Source organism: Charadrius vociferus, unplaced genomic scaffold (assembly GCF_000708025.1).
Source record: "Charadrius vociferus isolate BGI_N301 unplaced genomic scaffold, ASM70802v2 scaffold1, whole genome shotgun sequence".
In the NCBI taxonomy this organism is placed as follows: Eukaryota; Metazoa; Chordata; class Aves; order Charadriiformes; family Charadriidae; genus Charadrius; species Charadrius vociferus.
Window position 1 is genome coordinate 3,433,939 of NW_009647680.1, and position 20,941 is coordinate 3,454,879.

The window sequence follows — 20,941 nt, forward strand, 5'->3', positions numbered from 1 at the left end:
GAAAGTGTGCACCCTCACTGCCTGCACCATCCTCGCCGGGATCCTGCACCCACCCCATCATCGCACCGCTGACCAGTGCACCACACCAGGACCCCAGGCATCATATTAAACTTCCCTCCATATTTTCCACATGGAAAAAAAAACTATAGTATGGAACTTCTGGCAAATATGGAACTTTTACTGACAAAGCACCATATCTACTGATGAGGGGAGAAAAAAAGGAAAAAAACCCCACCTAACTAAAGCTGTGCTTATGATTTAAAGGCCAGAAGACAAAAGTTTAATCTGTGAATATTTTTTGCCCTGCTACCAGTCAAGAATTACTGGTTCTGCCGTGTCAAAACACACAGGGCTTTTGTTACGCTTTCTGAAGTGTTATATTTACACATCATGGTCATATTTTTTTCTGGCTGCTTCTCTGATGCTTAAGGAATGATAAGGATTCCTTACTGCATTAAAGGGGTTTAAAATGCAGTGCACAGCCAAAGCAATTTGGGAAGCAATCGCTGTGTTTCTAAAGTGAACTTTAATCTAGAAATGCTCATAAAAATCATATTATGGCATACGGAAACAATAATGTTAATTAAATAATTTGCATTTACATAGCAATCGGTCCCAAGGGCCAAGCATATAGTAGCACAATTCACATGAAGTACACCACGTGCTCAGCAGCAACAGATCTTAAAGGTTTGACCTGAAAAAACCCAAGTGCGTGCAACATCTCCTTTCCCTTGCGCCTACTACCCTCAGCCTTTACACGTCCAAAGGCAGCCACCAGTTTTTGGCTACCTCGGGTTATCTAGCAGAACTTCCAGGCTTGGTGGTTAGCTGTGAGAGAAGTATCCACACCTTTGGTACATTCTGTGTGTTGTTTTACCAAGCCATACGCAAGTACGTAGGTGACAATACGTCTTCGTGCAGCAAGGAGATGTTCCACCCAAGCAAAAGCACCTTGCTTAACTTTCCGTGCCAGGCCCTCTTGAGCTGGGTGCAGGGCTGCTCCTCTCCAGGTAATGGGACTGTCCACCCTTAAGCCTTCTTTCATCTGTTCAACACACGCAAAGATAACTGCGGAGATACTTAACACCCACAAGCCAGCTCTAATTCAATATTCTTGGTCAGACAGGATTCGTACATGACAGAAATAGAATTAACCGCATTACAAGAGAAATGAACTCTTTCCAAGATCCTGCCCATTAAAAGAGCAATGCCAACCTCCTTATATTTATGTGGGCCTCTTAACAGTTTAGGAAGGAATTAGTAGTGGCAAGAACCAGAAACACTAAAAGCACACTATTATTTTTAAATGAGGACGCTGTCAAGATAAAAAAAAAATATATATATACACACACAAACATTAAAAGAATGTAGACAACCCAACTACATTTGTGTTTTTTGTTAGATTTTCTGCCCCATTTATTAGCTCTGTTGGAGAAGCAGCACTAGCTAATTTCATTATTTGTTTTCAGCCAATTTGACTTTTTGGCTTCCTTCCTATGCCCTAACAGAGTTGCTCTGTTTCCAAAGAAGGGAAAACAGCCATTGCATTACTGGAGATCAGATTGTTTTCCCAAGTCCAGTCTAGCTCCGTGGGAGGAAAGCATCCCGTCAGCAGCAGGCACTGGCACCTGCAATGCCACCTCCAGCCCGGACAAGAGCAGGACAAGCTTTGGGAAAGCTCTCAAGAGCTGGAGCTGCTGGATAAGTGGGGAAAAAAAACCAAACCCACAACAAAAAAAAACCCCAAGTGATCTGCAAGACTGGAAAGTCTCTTGGTAAATAAGAAGGACTAAGCAGTGGAAGCACCTAGGCTACATCTCAAACTGGAACTTGGTTATCAGCAATGATTTTGTGCCATGGGATGGCAACCCTCATTTCCCATGGAGGCTGGAGCCCCAAGGCTTTGCTGGGGGAACATCTCCAGTCCTCACCTTCTTCTGGCTGCTACACAAACACACCATACACACAAAGGGGCAAAATGAGACACCTGCAGGCTTTCCTTGTAAGTGGGCACTTCAGCAAAAAGCTGAAAGACTTCAGCTAGTTCCACATAGATGTAGCTTTGATCCAAATCACCCAGTTCAGCCACATTAAATCAAAAGGATGTTTTAAGTAATGCAGATCTTCATAAGCCTGAAGATCCCAATCTTTCTTAACACACTCCTTTATCAGGTCTATCTTGCCTCTTTGTTTCTGGCAAAAAAAAAAGCCCCAAAACCCTAAAAACAAAATAAAGGATAAAGAACTAATAAAAGGTAGGCCTAATCTAAGTCCCACAAGTTTCAAAGGGATTTGCATATGGCCCAGTGCTGCCATAGTATTTTTCACATCTGTGGGGCATTAAAGGAAATAACCAAATCTTGAAATTAAAGTTGGGTGTCCCTCGTGGCAGTGCTGAGGAACTAAGCCTTTTCCTTGCCCCTTCATTTTCTTTTCATCTTCAATTTTGTTTGCCACTGCTAACTTAATATACAGGAGTTAATTTCTTTCCTGACTCGAGGTATCACTAGGGGAATATTGTGTGTTACTGTGGCGGCTGGAAGTCATTACATCTATATAAAAATTAACCTGTGGCACTACTCTAATCTTTTTTTTTTCTTTTCTTTTTTTCTTTTTTTATTTATACAAAAGCACCTGTCTTATTAATACTGGAGTTGGAGCAATTGCTAATGCAAATAACTGAACTCTAACTACATTAAATATGCAAATACAACCCCCTAAGCATTTCCCTAAATCAATATAAATAAGATCCTAGTCCTTGAGCTGCAGAAGTATGAGATATCCTACAGCAATGTAGTGTGCACCAAGAAGAGATTGGTTTTCCATCCCACCCACCTTCATGATAAACCTTTCATATGAAATCAAACCTCCTATTTAAGCCAACCTCACAACCAAAAAGGGAAACTAGTGTTTATATTTCAGAAACATATATAAGACTAAGCCCCTAAGGAAACAAGTTAAATGGACTGAAAAAGGAGAAATGATGGACAGAAAGCAATTGAAGTTGTTGAATACATTGAATATAGTGGTTACATAAATTCAGACATTCAACCCATTAATCCTTAAACTCCTCATTTCTGAAATGAACTCTTCCATGCTCAAATACATGCCAGGTCTAAACCTGGGGGGCGAGGGGGGAGTAAATCACCACACCTGCTAAAGCTAGCTTAGCAGAGTATTTTTACATAGAACATTCTTCTTCCAGAAGTGTTTCGAGTATGTCTATGCTATTTTCCTAGATGTTTACTGCACACAAGCAGCAGGGAAAATTAGCCTGTGCTAAGTTCCACGCTGCCATCGCTAGATTGCAGCTAGTGCCCGACGTATCATTTAAAGCTGAGGTGTTTCTACACTGCAGTGTATTTTTGGGGCTGCTGTAGTCGTAGGTGTGAGGTCACCCAGTACAGAAACAAAACTTTCAGGCATGTGCTCATCGCAGAACTGTGTAACAGTCTATCCAGCCATTATCCATTCAAAACCAGTTCATCCGTTCTAGAGACACAAAAGGCACAAAAGCTCATTTTTCAAGATTCAATGCCCATAAGAGATCTTATCAAGAAGTTTGGCATGAAGAGATGCTGGGCATTTCCACCTCCTCTGACACCGAAAATGTACCTGATGATGCCAGAGCACAGACAGCGAAAACGTAACAAAAGAAACCCCTCAAACATGCTGAGACCAGAAGATGTTCTATATGTTAACAAATTACATATGGTGCCGTCCTTAAGGATGATAGCAAACTTCCTAACCTGCAGCACACTGCAGTTTCCCATAAAAATATGTTCAAACTGATGCCAAGGAGCTGAACAGCTTTTAATTGGGAAGGGATTATTCTCACTTAAAATTAATCCATCTGAATACTAGGCTTGGGGAAGGCTCCCACCCTCATCAGTGGAAAGCAACCAGCACCTTAGCAAGGCAAGGCGTCCCATCCCAAAAGAGATGCCTCAAAAGACGGGACAAACCACTGCTGGGCACCAATCTTCTCTCTCCTCAAGCTACAGAAGGGAGGACAGAGTGCCTGGCTCATGCTACACTCCCAGCTCATGGATACATGGATGTTCAGCAAGATGAAGCCCAGCCGGAAGGACAACCCACCCACTGCAGCAGCAGGCAGGACGGCGCTGCTCTCCATATAGCCAGTATTGACCCTGGCGAGAAAAATTAAGCCCTGGGTCACTGGGGGGCAGCTAAATGTTTTAAAAAAAAAAAAAAAAAAAAAAAAGGCCATAATTAAAAGCATAGCTGCGCAAGAATGTGAGGAAAGCAAAGGTGGGAAATTAAAGTGTGATTCTGACTGCTCTTGTGTATTTTGCTACACTGGGACTAAAGGGCAGGTCACTTCCCTGCCAGCTCTCAGAGAGGGCTATGTATTTACCAAGGCAGTTACACGGAGCAAGTTACAGCTGGGAATGTAACGCACTACCAGTCACCACCTTGGTTTACCCTCTGAAAGCCTGAAAAGTTACCTGACACTTAGAAACTGCAACACACACATTTGCCAGCCCTGCGCTCCCTTCTCCTGCATCCTCCTTCACCGTCCGCTGAGCTCACTTGCACAGACTTGTACCCTTCTTAAACTGGAAACTCCTCTGGCCAGGGAGCGCATCCCTCTCCTCTGAGCATGCTGTGACTAACACAACCAGTAACAGTGCCCAAAAACAAATTTAAGTGCAACCCAAAGGACATCTCCACACCAGACCAGCAGGGAAACACGAGACCGCAGCCCCAGGCAGCAGGGCGGGAGGCAGCTCTTCATGAAGAGCGGAGCAGAGATGCTGCTGTCCGGCCCTGGGGAGGGACAGGGTGTTTCGGTCAGGCCTTCAGGCCATGCTTCAGACCTGCCCCCCTTCCCTCTGGTTTGGCGTATGGCGAGAAGGGAGCTTGCAGCAGCCTGCCATTGCAAGCTTTCAACAGTCCGAAATGCATCCTTGCTGTTCTCCTCTAATGCAACAGCGCTATTGTTATCATTTATAAATGCAAGCGATCAGGCAGCGGTTCAATACTATAGATTTTTTTCTTCTTTTCCTTAATTTCACAGGACCAAGATTTTACATATTCTATTTCAGCTAAAGCTCTGACTCATTCCCTGTCCCGGGCATCTGTACTGCAGCAGATGAGAAACCAAACACTGCAGCACCTAAGCACCTTGAGTCTGAACTTGAACCTGGCTGCTTTCTTCTCCTAAAGCTATTTCCAAAGCAGCTTAACAAATGGGAACTTTTAAATGTATTTAATTTTTTGCATCCTCCCCAACCCTACCACCCTTGAAATATATGATCCTTTACAAAAACCTTGGGAGATCCCATCTTTTGATTTATTGGAATAATACTGTAGTGCAAAAGTACAGTGTCAGAACTTGGGGATATGAAAAATGATACAACTTCTGTTCCACTGACTCTCCCTTTCCTGTAATAAACTACTATTGCACTACCCAAAGATAATAAGACAGTTTTTCTCCCGCTATTCAAACCGTTTAATATCCATCCACAAAAACTGAACTAGATACCTCTTTTTACTATTGTTGTTTGGCATCTTTCACTCTGGCACAAAACCTGATGCATACCAAAGCATTTCTTGGGTTTCATCACTCAAGCTGCTGTTAGCATAATTTTGACCATCACATAAACCTTTTTCTTTTTTTTTTTTTTTTGCTAGATTTGGTCCAGTTATTGCACTCATTCCAGTCAATCTCTCAGGCAGCAAGGTTGCTACTGCTTGGACGCAGCAAAGAGGTAAAATAAGTGAAGCAAGGACCACCATGAATGGCAGGGAAGACAATTTTTGTTACAACCTGACATTACTGGATTTACTTAGGGACGATGTTTAATCAAGAAACAGTTTATTAACTCTAGTTAATAACAGAAATAGTTTATTAACTATTGTCAAAGATACAGAAATTCAGTTTCTGGTAACAACTTTATTGCAATCTGTGGTTCTTCATCACTTCAGAATAGGCAGCCATCAGATTCTACATAACCTATCCAACAAAAGTACTGTAGACTGTGGCATCCATTGCATGAAATTCTACTTTGACGGCTTACAGAAAGCTGGGATGAAGTCTTGTCTTTTCCTCTCCCTGGTTTTGACACAAGCTAAAGATTTCTGATGTTGGGGTTCAAAACAAAGCTACCCTGTTCCGTATTTAGAAAATTGTGAGTCTCTGTTCAGACGCCAAATCTGCAACATTAGCATCTTCTCTTGCTTTTCCTGCCACACACACCTGACTTACAGGCTGCTTGTCTGGGTCCATAACAACTGGTCCTTGTGTGTCCATAAATACCTGCGCAGCTGGACTGGCTTTGGCTGGGAATGAGGGTTCAATTCCACTCAAAACAAAAATATTCCCTTTCTCCCAGAAAAAGCAAGCCAGGAATTGGCCCAGCTCAGAGCACAGTCCAACAGAACAAGAGACATCAAGTGCACACGATGGGCTGAATCTACCTTGGAAGGCTTACAGGCACAAGAAAATTAAGCAAACCAAAAAAGGTTAACATTCAAATTCTTAGTACACTGTTACTTATAATTTCAATGAAATGTACAACATGTAGGATATATTAACTTCCTTTTTCTCTCTAAAAACGACCTGTCAGTCTGATAAAAACAGCAGTATTTGTATTCAGCTCTACCTTTCAGCACGTTAAAGGTGGCAAAATGGGAAAAAAAAAAAAAAAAAAAAAAAAAAAAGACATAACAGACCGCCCTTCTCTTTGCAAAATCCCACAGAGCTCCCTCCGGGCCACGGAGACAGCAGTTTGCGCAGCCGGTGCCCACCAACACTGAGGGTCCCTGGCCCCTGGCTCACAAGGGAGACCCTCTGAGGCTCTTTCTGGTCTGGAGGCATGCGTCCCCATCCCTGGAAGAGTTCAAGGCGAGGTTGGATGGGGCTTTGAGCAACCTGGTCTGGTGGGAGGTGTCCCTGCCCATGGCAGGGGTGGTGGAACTAGATGATCTTTAAGGTCCCTCCAAACCTAAACCATTCTATGATTCTGGATGCAAGAAGCAGCAAACCAAAGCAATACCTGGGTCATGACTGAAGGACCGCCGTGCTGCTTGCCAGATGCAGCTTGTTTGGTGCTGCTGCCCAACTATCAGGGAAGGTCTGGGTACACGGTTTTGTTTCCCTGCAGAAGCTTTTACCTTTATGGCACCAAAGTTTCACAGAGGAAGCAACTGGAAGGCAGTGATGGCTTAGAAATTAAAGACCTCACGGTCTACATTTAAGATCTAATGAAGATCATCAGGGGACTGGATCACCTCTCTCTTAAGAAAAGGCTAAGAGACCTGGGTCTGTTTAGCCTGGAGAAGAGAAGACTGAGAGGGGATCTTATCAAGGATTATAAATATCCAAAGGGCGGGTGTCAAGAGGATGGGACCAGACTCTTTTCAGTGGTGCCCATCGACGGGGCAAGGGACAACGGGCACAAACTGGAACACAGGAAGTTCCATCTCAACGTGAGGAAAAACTTTTTTACTTTGAGGGTGGCAGAGCACTGGCACAGGCTGCCCAGAGAGGCTGTGGAGTCTCCTTCTCTGACGATGCTCAAAACATGCCTGGACATGATCCTATGCAACTTACTCTAGGTGAACCTGCTGTGGCAGGTGGGTTTTCAACTAGATGATCTTCAGAGGACCCTTTCCAACCCCGACCATTCTGTGATTCTGTAATCCCACAGACCCTATCATGCAAAATTACTACTGGCTTTGAAAAATCATGCCTAAAACGCAGGAGCTTCTGTTGGGAACAGAACACACTGAGTTCAGAGTGGAGATCTTGGGTGACCCTTATCCAGGGGTTTTATACTCTGTCCTTTTGTTGGGTGATTTCAGCCTGGAGGATTGCGACATCACTTCTGTGGGGAAAGGTCATTGCCAAGTGGTAGCTAAGCAACAGCTGAAGAGTTGTGGCAGTCAGAAAAAGCCACAATGTTTTGTTTTGTTTAAGTTAACTTTTTAAGAAGTGATGTACAGTTCTCAGAACAGCCAGTGACATCCCCCACAGGAAGCCACTTAAGGTGATTTCTTTTTATTTCTTAAGTAGTTTGCATATTTGAGCCAAATGAAGCTAGGATCTAATCTGGAAAAATACTGAATAAACATAGAAGAGCTACTTGAATTTCTCTGTGATCATGTTTTATATTACATCAAAAATTCCAGCTTCCAAAACACAATACTATGAGGCCAGTGCTGTCGCTTGGAGGAGAGCCTGCTCTGTGCTCCCTTCTGTGCCACTTTGCAGTCTCCATCTGCTCCGGCCAGGACAAGGAACAACACAGTCTGTCCACTGCTGGCACTGCACAGGTGGCATGCTCAGGGGCACCAGCCCCAAACCCTTCCATGCCACGGAGCACAGGTGAGCGTGGCTGGAGATTCTCCAACCTGATGCATAGAATCATAGAATGGTTTAGGTTGGAAGGGACCTTAAAGATAATCTAGTTACAACCTGCCTGCCATGGGCAGGGACACCTCCCAGTAGACCAGGTTGCTCAAAGGCCCATCCAGCCCCAATACAGCCCCAACCGGTATGCATGACTGCAGATCTCAGTTACAGCTACACATCCAAGGGTTTTCCAAATATTCCTCTGATTATCTGGGTAACGAGTGCATTAACCCAATCTTTGACAGACTTTGGGCATGCCTCAAGCTGTGTAATGACTGAAGGTAACTCTGCGATGCAGTTTCTTAATCATTTTCACCCTTTATTTCCCCTTTCAATGAGCACCCCAAACTCTATGTTACAGGGTTGGGTTCCAACTTCATTTGCTTTCCTTCCAACCCTCAGATCGCTAGCTACCACAGCTTTAAAAAGAGGAGCAGGGGATGTCCACACATAATGCAGCATCACTGCTGAAATGCAGGTGGTGATAAACTGTCAGTGCCTCTAGGCATGGAAGGCCTTAAATCGATATCCTGAAGTGCTTTCTGCGATTCAAGGAACTAGATACTGAGCACACACCTGGGTAGCCAAAAATGCAAATGCTCTCGTACTTCATCTGTGCTTTGACTCATCCACCTGAAGCATTTACTCTTTGGCACTATGGGCAGTCTGAACAGTCTGCACAACACCTGGTGCCCAGTCATACCAAAAACCTCTGGGCCCTACTGAAATATTGATAACAGTAGCAAGGAAGTCAACAAAACCTTCCAGCATCTCTTCCCCAGTCAGCTCCCACGCCAGAAAGAGGGACATGAAGGAAAGGGGTGAGAAACGCATCCTGGCTGGTTTGATCCTTGGTGCCTTCAGCTCTCAACGCGGCCCTACAAACGTGCAAACAAACGCCAGTGTGGCAGTCAGTGACCTACTTTCCCTCCCTCACACGGGGTACTGCCCCATTGTGAAACTGCCACTGAATTTCAGCTTCGTAACAATGATGAGAGGGATTTCAAGAGGCCACACACTGTGCGGCTAATGGTGCGACGGCAGCCACTGCCCCGGCATCCATGCCTTCTGCCAGGGAGCCTCCGCCGTGCTGGGCTCCAGCTGCTACAAGGGGCAGAGGTGCAGCCCTCCAGGGCAGCACAGCAGCAGGCTCACACAGCAACCCACCCATGTCCCCAGAATTGCTATTTCCCCCTCCTTCATGGAAGCATAGAATCATCTAGGTTGGATGTGACCTTTAAGATCATCAAGTCCAACCATGAACCTAACACTGCCAAAAACTACCACTAAACCATGTCCCTAAGTACACGTCTACCTGTCTTTTAATGAAATACCTCCAGGGATGGTGATTCCACCACTTCCCTGGGCAGCCTGTTCCAATGCTTGACAACCCTTCCTGTGAAAAAATTTTTCATAATATCCAATCTAAACCTCCCCTGGTGTAACTTGAGGCCATTTCCTCTTGTCCTATTGCTTGTTGCTTGGAAGAAGAGGCCCCTCCCTCAAGATATGCCTCAATGACTATCCCTAAGTGACTATACTGGAGTTTGTTCCCCATCCCCTCTGGCTTTGAAAACCTTTACGTTGCTGAGACCACTGCTGCCTCCCGGATGCCTGGCATGGAGATGCCCATACTGTTAATGCAACAACCAGGCAAAGCATTGTGGCCATCGGTCTGTGTTGCTTATACTGGTCCCACAGAAGCCCTATAGACAGACAAACTCTGATGTAAACAACTATTTGAACAATTTACTTTAAGTAGGAAACATTGGTGCTCGGCACAGCTCTGAAATGACCTAATGGGTGCCTAGGTGTGGATTTGGGAGGCTAACTTCAAGCACATGAGTTTGACAAGGTTGGCTGAGGGCCCACATAAGGATCTCAAAATCAGCTGTGCAGCATCTGCACCATACAAGAGCTCACCCAGGGCAGCTGAGCCTCCTCCAGGCACCGTGAGGCTGGTCCTTCACAGGAGCTTCCCTGCCAGCTGTGCCCATACCACCTCCAAACAGGACATTTTTGGGCAGTTACTGAGTGATGCTATCCCAACGAGGCATGCTCCAGACTAGAGAGAGTCCACAGGCTGAAGAGGGTGCACAGACGTGCCCCTGCTGCAACCGGTGTCGGCAGCTTCTACATAGCAAAAATGCCTCTCCTTTGTCTGGGCAGGTCTGAACTCAGGCTCAAGGAGACCTGGCCATTGCAGATCCTAACTCTTGTTCGTCTATGTGAGGGATGAGCTGGCTGGGCAGCCTTTCCTGAGGGCAGATGACAGCGTTTCGCTGCACTACCATTTCCCACTTACCCTTGTAGCCCTAGGGAAACCTTCGAGTCTGTACTGGTTAAAAACATTCTACTAGGTAACTTCAATTGTGATCTTCAAATGGGGGTCTATTATGTTAACTCCAAGGCAAGCCTCATCCAGTGCCTCCATATCATATAATGTTAAATGAAAGGGGAATAAGAAGGAAGTCCTCCCAGTCTTACAAGAACAGATTGATCCCCAGATGTTTTTTCTGTTCCCTCCTATGACTACAGAGTAAGAAACAGCCATAACTCCCACCAAACATTGCCCTTCACTACCCTGGTCAAAACGCACTGAAAAGTATTTTAGTATCTTGATAATTTGATACCTACTGAGGAGAGCAGTGTCCCCAGGAGCACTCCTCCTCCTTTTTCTGCAAAGGGACTCATTGTGCAATACATCTTGGTATTGCACAATCCCTTTCCTAAAAAAAAAAATGCTATGCTATTAACGTAATTAGCTGATTAATCTCTCAGCCTCACTTAGCATTAAATAATCACCTGGATGCAGAATACTTTTTCAAAGGGAGTGCACCTCAAGTGTTTATCCAGCACACTAATGCAAGGGATACTACCAGCAGTCCAACTGGTGGTCAAGAAGGAAAGCAAACAGTACTGCTGAGCACGCTGGGGACAAGCAGGTACTGAAAAATACATCAAAGCAAAAAACACAATACTCATCCCTTTATACTTATGACCTCCTCAGGATGACAGAATTCCCAATTTCTGACTATAAAAGAACTTTAAAGGAATATGTTGAAAATACACACAGAGGAGTGATTCAAGCGTCTCACAGAATTTAAGGTCAAGAGCACACTGCTTGACTCATCAGTTCAGGCCATGAACGAGTTCAGGCGAAATGCCTCCTGGATCCAGCCCACCATTTCCAACTGAGCCACGGCACCTCTCCCGGAGAAGCACCCAGTTGTGAAAGCAGGTGACAGCCATGCATCACGTTTCTGGCTGAGTTCTTCCCAATGGTTAATTGCCCTCACTGTGAAAAGAAAAATTCAAGTGTGCCTTATTTCCTTCAGTTCTGCTTTCCAGAACACTGGCTCTCGTTACACCTCCACCTGATAGACTCAAGTACCACCTAGTTTCAGTAATCTTCTCCCTATGCAGGGACAAACAGACCATGAACAAATACCTTTTTCATTATTACTTTCATTTCCCTTCCATCTGAGAGTAGGCTGTAGGGCTTTTTTTTTTTTTGGTTTCTCTGAAAAACAACGCCTACTTTCTGGCTTGCAAAATTACAGGGTTTGGTCATCAGGTGAAATTTCCTTAAGCTCCCAATTTTCGCTCACATTGCCTCCTCCAAACCTTTTGTTTTCGAATCACTTGCTCATAAATTGTGCAAATGATATGAGATGCCAAGACCCTCCTCCGGTTTTCCCTGCAAAAAAGATGAGTAGAACATGCACAGTGATCAGAAGGATATGGAGCAATATGCAAACAAGTGAGCAATGCCTGCTACTCATCTTTAATAAAACGCCAGGTTTGTATGTGTCTTCAGAGAAGCGAAACCTCCAATACTTCCACTGATAGATTTGCATGAATCAATGCTCAGAAGTAAGGCCCGGCTGCAATGTTTTCAAAGTTACTGTGAAGCTATCAAAAAAAAAAAAAAGCCACCAAAACACAAGACAGCGAGAAAGCACACACGTTCATTCTGCACACGTCATTAAGAAAGGATAGTTCAAGATAATTACTGCCAGTAATACACTGCCACTGTATCGGCGCTTTCTGCTGTTCTCCACTCCTGGGTGACGCTGCAACATAACCCAAAGGGCTCTTGTCATCTTAAAACAACCCTACTTTCCACTTTTAACAGACTCTTAACAAGACAGCCAATATTTCAGACAGGAAAGCTCATCTTGTTTCTCCTTTCACTTCAACCAAGTGCCAAGGAACAAAATGAAGTGGGAATTAAGTATCCTGCCACCAGGACGGGCATCACAGAGCATCCAGAGCACTCAGCCGCCTCTCCCCACGCCCTGAGGATATGACACCATCAATTACCAACATTATATTTAGCTTATGTAATTAACTTAGCTACACACATAGGCCAGTAACAGTATCTTCAGAGCATTTCCCCCTGTCACTCACATAGGGGAAGAAAACAAAAAAATTAATTTGATTATTGTGTTTACGGAGTAATACGCACCACAGCAAAACAAAGTTTTAGTGGTACTCAAGCAACAACCTGCCTCCCCATTTTCAGCACTTCAAGCAAAACACACAAACAAACAAAATCACATTCTCCATCTTGTCTCTGGCTTTTGTTGTTGTTGTTAAGTTCCAGCAAAATCCCTTCGGGCATATTAGAATGCTGCAAGGGCATAATTAAACCTCCAACAACCCTGAAGGATATTACCTTTCACAACACGAACGGGTAAGAAAGTCCCATACTTCTCTGAGGACCAGATCTGCTAAGTGTAACTCTTATCGGTCCCTGACTTGAGCTGTCATTGTGTAAATGTGTAACTAATGGTGATTAAGTCTGAACATACAAGATGTAATGGAAACCTTCATATGTCAGCAACACTGGGACACTGCTGATCCCAAAAGGATCACCAAGGTGTGCTACCATGCATACACCTCTCATATTCCCTGCAGAAATCTCCCGAGGTTGGCAGAAGCTCCTTCTCCGCTGTTAGAGATGACTTCCTACCCTTCTCCCAAACAGCAGTGGCTCAAAGACAGTATCGCAGTTTCAGTGCTTTGGTCTGTGTAGTTAGAGTCGCGCTGATTCACAGACTCAATCTGGAGGCTTTTCCCTGATTTCTTCTCTCCTTTCCATGTTTGTAATCAACTAGGGTGGATGGTCTTGAACCACACTCCTGGTGCTTTCCTGCAGAGCGAGGAACCTGCTGGGCACCTCTTGCATCCAGCCAAAAATCCATCCCCCTGGGCACCAGAAATGAAAAAATACAAAACAAAGCCAGCCTACCATGCCTCTTTCCATAGGGTGATTTAGGAACTCGTAACACTTGAGAACTCAATCAATAGGTAATGAAGTAAAACAGCAACGATGGCAGGCCGCTCGGCTGATGGCCGTTCCTGACAAGTCTGTGCTGAAAAGATTCAGTTCACTTACTCAGAAGCGCTCTCACCCTCTGACCAACGTTGATTGATGTGCAACGCAAACATGCAGTCTAGTGCCCAAGCTTTAAACTCATTTTATTTTAATCACCTCCTTGGTTGTTGGGTTTTTTGTTTGTTTGTTTTAACTGAATTCCTGAATCACAATCTCTCTGTGCATTAGTAAATTCTATCTTGATTTATCAAGATTCAGGCTTCAACCAGCATATTTAATATCTATGCCTACTTGTTACTATTACTGGCACCAAAATCCTTGTAGCCCTACACGCTTATTGTCAGATTAGTTTAGTCAACATGGTGGATATAATGAGGTACAATGCACTTCAGGGTCATCTTAACATTAGAGAGAGCCTCTGCTCCATGTAATCACTGCAGCACACAGCCGTATCTGCGATAGCACTTGAATGAAGGAAGATCTAAAGGCTGGAACTCAACATATCCCCAGCTTCAATTTATACTATCAGCACAATCATCCGGTCATCTCTCCTTTTCTTTAACAGCTGTAATATCTGCAATTAAAATCTGAATCAGTGGGGGCTATTTTAAGAACAAAGAAGGTATTTCAGCTTGGCGGAGCGCTGCAAGATTGGTTAGGATATGCTACAATTGGCATTCCAGCTCATTAAAACAGTTTTGCCATGGACTATTCGTTCTGAAAGCGTTCTGCAACTGTATACACACAACACAAGAACCACTCAGCACCAGTGTTTGCTGAAATCCAGCCAGCTTCGTGCTGCCCTTGCACACGAAGGAACTCGCACGACAGCCCTTTGGGGTCAGATGAACAACTGAAGCCAAAGAGAATCTGAGGGAGGCAGCGTGATTCCTCGCTGGGGACTGGGAATGGTAATAGCCTCCCCTCTTGCATGAAGCATCATGGGAACATTGTTCTAGTGACCAGACATGGTCAGAAATTCGGTCCAGGCTGCACCTAGGAGGTACCATTTGAGGTGCTCTTGCTTCTCCCTCTTCTCCAGGGCAAAATCAGTTACTGTTTTCCTCTTCCAAAGCCCTACACAGCACACTGAATCCCCATCAATAACCAAATGCCCATCGATAACCTAATCCCCTATTATAACAAAAACAGATGTGGTAAGACGACAGATTTTAGAAATACTTAAGAACCATACTTCAACTGGACTTTGAGAGCTTAAAATTCAAGATTTCAGACCTTAAAAGCACGTCTGCACTGCAGAGGGAACCCTGAACAGATCCCCAGATGGGGACGTGGCATGGGGCAGACATGGCCACCTCTCTCAGTGGTGTGGCGAGGAGGGATTCGGCACAGGGGATGCTGCCCACGTTTTGAATGGAGACACGCAGCCTTGTTGCTCACACGCCAAAGCGCGTTGTAAATCCAGCCATTTCTAAAGGCGTGCCCGTGTTCGTCAGGACTCAGATAGGCACGTGAGTTGTCCAGTAAAACTGGTTTAAAAGGCTGCAGTATTTTTTGTCTATAGTTACCAAATGTGGAAAAAAGAAAGTCTAGATCAAGAAAGAACCATAATGTTGCTTGGAAATGGTTTTAAAATGGCATCTGGAAGAACACATACTCAAGAAGAGTGAAAACAGGTAGATCCTGTGCGCTGCAGGACTTTGGTGCAGCTCAGGAAAAAAGAAAAAAAAAAAAAGTTAGGCTTTGCTTCTCTCAAGTTGGGTATCCAAGATGACCATAGAATCCAAGTCACTATTTGTATTTATTTCCCTATTCTACCTGTTCAGAGAGACTTGTTCTCATAGGGCCACACAAACTGCCTACCACAGTGCCAGATTAAGGCAGAGAGATTTTTACTTTTTTTTTTTAAGGGGAAAAAAAAAACAAACAAAAAACCCCAAGGAAACTTGGATTCTTCTCTCATTTAGTGTTTGAGCTCCTTTCATTTATTTTTCCAGCTTCCCTTTGCTAAGATTTATTTTAACAATATCCTGTTATTAAATGCAGTAGATAGCATGAGACTAGAGATAAGTTTGCGAGACATGACAGCAAAGCAAATTAAAATAGTGGAAGCTGTCAATTCACACCTAACTCCTGCGTAATGCCAAACGCCCGTCCTGCTGCAATGGCACACTACTGAAGAATTAGATAGAAGCACATCCCAATGGGATTTATCACAGTGAATTTGTTTTTAATACATTGCTACCTCTCAACTTGTCTTTATTGCACTTTCTCTTAAAAAAAAATTTCCAACTTCCTTAGCAATGGATATATTGAACTAGCATAATGGATCAGTATCAAATAAATTTCTGTTTTGCCAGGAAAGAATAAGAAAGTGTGAAGCACCACACTGCATTAAGATACAGACAGCTTCTCCTCCTCGCATAGCAAGCTATCACCTAATTAACAGACACATACAAGAGTTTCAGCTGCCCAAGCACTGAGGCACGGTGGCATCTTAGACACACCTTGGAAGCCAAAAGAGATCCATGCCCTTCTGTACAACCAATGACGTGCTACCCTAAAGCTCTTAACGTGGCAGGAGATATCTGGTTTAGGCAACCCGACTCCAGCCTTCGTGCCTATTTAAGCATCGCAATGCTCACTGAGCATTGCACCAGTTGGCTTTGGGCCCCAGTCATTTGCGTGCTCTCCAAAAAGAGTGCATGGATGCTGCCAGGACAATGGATACTAGTCAGAAGCTTTCAAAACGAGTTGAGATGGAAGAGGAATATAGACTGCATCCAGACACTCTCAGAATGACAGGCAGCTGATCACATAATTCCTTAACCCAAAGGAAAATCAAATACTCATGAATTTTCATCCTGCATGAAGTCATTACAAAGAGCAAGGTTGGGAGTCCATGGTCTCTGCCAGTGTGGGTGTACTGTTTGGGTCCCTGTATTTGGCACCATCTACTGCACCCACCACTTGTCTTCTAGGAAGAGATTAGAAACTGAAGCTCTGAGGACAGACTTTCACTAGATTAGCTCACAAATTCTCTTTTGCTTGCAGATCACATCAATTACACACAGAGCAAAGAGAAACGTACCGACTTGGGATGCGGACAGCCCAAGTTCAGGCCCCTTGATTCAAAGCAACTGGGATAAGAAAACGTGCTTGAGTCAAAAAAGGTATCTTAATTGCAGTACCCTGACACTTCTGATTTCATGGAAAGGAAGGAAAGCAGAACGCGTTCAGACTGGTACCAAGTAAAGTCAGATTTCAATCTTTTCAAGTTACTGAAAGCACAACTGCATTTCTGCCGCCAGCTTGACACTTCCCAGCAGAGTTAGCACAGATAAGAGCACCTGGGACTAACTCAGTCTTGCCAAGTTGCCAACAGTCGCATTGGCCATATGTCTATATAACCTTCTTTGGCTTCCTTTGCCTTTAATGCCCCTGAGTGAATAATCACAAGGACTTTTTCATTGCTGGGTCAAGCACTTCTCTGATTCTTTGCCAGCAAATCAGGAAATTCATCCACCCTCAGGTACACAGGGAAAAACGCAGGAAAGCTCTGGAGAGCTTATTGGTACTCAGCTGGATTTCACCTGAGTCCTCGCTGGAAGTGGGAGGGTTCCCTGCTTGACTGAAAGCAGAATTTGGGCTCTGAGCAATCTCCAGCACAGCCAGCTTGAAAACATCACCGCACGCGAGCAGGGGTTTTCTGCGTGGGCACAGGAGAAGTGAGACTCAGGATTACAAGCAAGCAGGAGGCAGCACATACTCTGCAGATTAGGCACGTTACCAGTGAGCTGGGCCAACCCTGCTGCTTCTCAGCACTGGTCACGGAGAAGCAGCTCGGGCTGGGTCAGCACAAGCAGGACCACTGTGCACCTCGGTTACATCCTGACCTCGCATCTCAGGACAAGACCTCGAAGCCAGAAAATGCAGCCCTTGTCTCTGCAGCAGCAATAGCTTCATCACAGCAGCACTCTCACTTGCAGGAAAATAATAAATCAGCATGGGAGATGCAACAGTCACCATCAGAAAGCCACTAGCAAGAGAGGCCACCGCCATTAGCCTGTTCATCTATCTGTTCACGGGCAGCTCCTCAAGTGAAATATTACGAATCTTGTTTAAAGAATGAAAACAGTGAGAAACAGAAGTGTTTTGTTTGTTATTTTTCCCCAAAATATATCCTTACTTGATGTCAGGCAAATCTTATCGGGTGCCCTGCCTCCCGGAGCAGCTTTCTCACCTCCAGTGATACCCCCTCAGGTGGTGGGATCCTGCTTAAAAGTGAGGAATTAAGGTCACAGTGCCAACGTATAATATGTTGGCAACAGACCAAGCACCGTAACAGAGAATGCATAATGTAAAACGAAGAAAGAGTTTTTTGCATTACATTGTCTCAGGTTTAAAAATACAAGGTTTTATTCTTAATGATGATATGGGTAAAGTGATTTGCCTGAACAGCCTGTGTATGGTACCCCTTTACATGGAGGCTCTGAGCAGCCTCCTTCACTGCTCCATCACCCTATGGAGGTAAAAGAAAAAAAAAAAAGCTATTAATAAGCCATACACAGAATATATTCAGGGTGCAGAGGAGGAGAAGAAGAGGTATCACACTACACCTTCAGAGACACAAGTTCACACTCCCCCAAAAGCCGCCTCCTGTCAATCCATCCACAGCGATAACCTCGCTGCTCTCTACATTTCATCAGATGCAGAAACTTGTGTTTTAACTACACTTCAGCAACAGAGTAGTGAAGTTCAGGTGGTTCCAAGACCTTTTGGTGCCTCATGCAAAGAGCTGCCAGCGCTCGCTTATTCACAAACAACGGGCTGCAAGTGTATTCATTCATCTTTGGCAAGCAGAGAGGTGCCAGGCTCACCCCTGGCAAAATTCATCACAGTCTCTGTGTCTGCCATAGCCTTCTGTGCCGGCCCCACATTCTCAGGCAGAAAGGAAATAGTTAACTCTCTTGCATTTGTTCTTGACAAGCGTTTTGGACTACATTTTCCTACTGCACGCAATAGCCGACCTCCCCTTATCCCATTAAGGCTGTACTGATGTGCGACACAGTCACAGAATACAATTTCACTCTGAAGCCCTGCTTTATTTTCATTCAACGCTACGCCAAGCTCAAATTTAAGGTCACACCGCTTTCTCCAGCACAAACAGAAGTGAAGAACAACTTAAAAACAAACTACAAACCCAAAAATTATTGCACTTTCCCTCTCTCAGGTCTTGCACTGTACAGTGACAAAAAGTCTGGAACATTTCCACAATGAAAATATGTAAATTAATTATCCTCTTAGGTTGATTGATGCAAGTTATTTTGGTTGAGAACAATGCAAGTCACCCACAGTTTACAAAACAATATGTCAATAAAATGAGCTAGACCTGCTGAAGAAAATATTTGTTGTAGCCTAAAGCTATTTTTGCACATGCATAACCTTGAATTACAGTTTTTGGAAAAAAAATAAAATACCACTTCTATGTTCTGATTAGCAACTGGTAAGTTGAGACTTGCTTTTCCTCAAGTACTGAGGAATCTATTAATGTATCAGACAAAAAAAAACACCAAAGAAGGTTACAGAGCATATTATCATCCTTCATGATTCCAGAAAATGAGAAGTGACAAAACTGAAAAATTTACAGAAAAAGCTTTTTTTATCAAGAAAATAAAAATGCTTCAAGGCGTCAAGTGTTACTCTCTCAGCATGTTTTCTCCTCCAGCCCCCCCCGGCAAATCTGCATGAAGAAAAAAAAAATCCTTTATAAACAAACCATCACTTCAGATAAAGCTTTGCTTGCATCGAACCTTTAAAACACTTCATAGCACCTTCTGGAAGGGCCAGAGCTGCTCCGGCCTGACCTGCTACACCCACATCTGCTCACCCTGGCTGAGAAACAGGACATGAGTCACGCTGGGGAGGGCAAGAAGGACCCATCAGAGGTATTGATACAAAAGGGATTCAGGGTTGGAGACAATTAGACAGCTGCAGTTAAAGTTCCTTCTCATCGTCTTCATAGAAGAGGTGCTCCAGCCCTCTGATCATCTTTGTGGCCCTCCTCTGGACCCACTCTAACAGGTCCATGCCTCTCCTATGTTGGGGCCCCCAAAGCTGGAGACATTACTCCAGGTGTGGTCTCACCAGAGCAGAGAAGAGGGGCAGAATCAGCTCCCTTGACCTCCTGGCCATACTTCTTCTGATGCAGCCAAGGATATGGTTGGCCTTCTTGGCTCATGTTGAGCTTCTCATCAACCAACACCCCCAAGTCTTTCTGCTCAGGGCTGCTCTCGATCCATTCCCCACCAAGCCTGTATTTGTGCTTGGGATTGCCCCGACCCAGTTGTAGGACCTTACACTTGGCCTTGTTGAACTGCATGAGACTGGCATGGGCCCAACTCTCCAGCCTGTCCAGGTCCCTCTGGATGGCATCCTTCTCCTCCAGTGTGTCTACCTCGTTCATCAAGCTTGCTGAGGGTGCACTCGATACTGCTATCCATGTCTCTGACAAAGATGTTGAACAGCACCGGTGCCAGTACCGACTGGTAGTTATAGATATATAATTATACATAGTTATATAACTACCCATGAGATGTCAAGGGTCAGGACCTGCAGGCACATCACCTCCTGAGACATGGGTAGGAGAAGTCCAACCTTCGCACCGAGAAGCCCAGCTCAGGGCAAGCAGGTCTTGAAACCACTCCACAGTGATCCCATAAAAATTAAGGCACTTGCTGGTTTGCTCTTTTTAAGACTTGGGCAAACTAAAATGAGTCAGAAGTACCAGAAAGCTTCCAATATGCAAATATACACTGCAAAGAATCAAAACATTTACCCGACACCTGCTTGCTGGAGGATTTAACTCAGTCAACAAGATTCTCGGGTAACTCCCTGCTGAGCACCCAGCTTCTTGTCACCGTCTCAGCTTCTGGGAATGAAGGTTCTGGGATTTCTGTCAGAAAACTGTCTCCCAGTCCTATCTATTTCTTGTGTTAACTTTCAAGAGCGAGATGGGAGAAAACTGTGAAGTTTCACATTCCTCTACAATCCAAGTTGCTGGAGAAAGCTCACTTTGTCACCTCCTCCCTCCTTTCAGAGCTTTTCCCGAGACAGAGCTATAGGAAATCTGATTTTATTCACTCCCCTGAACTTGCAGCATCCTGTACGACAACCTCTCTGGAGGATAACGCTGGCATCGCTCAGTGCTGCTTTCTGCTCCCCGAAAGGGCGCCAGCCACGAAGGGGAGCGGGGG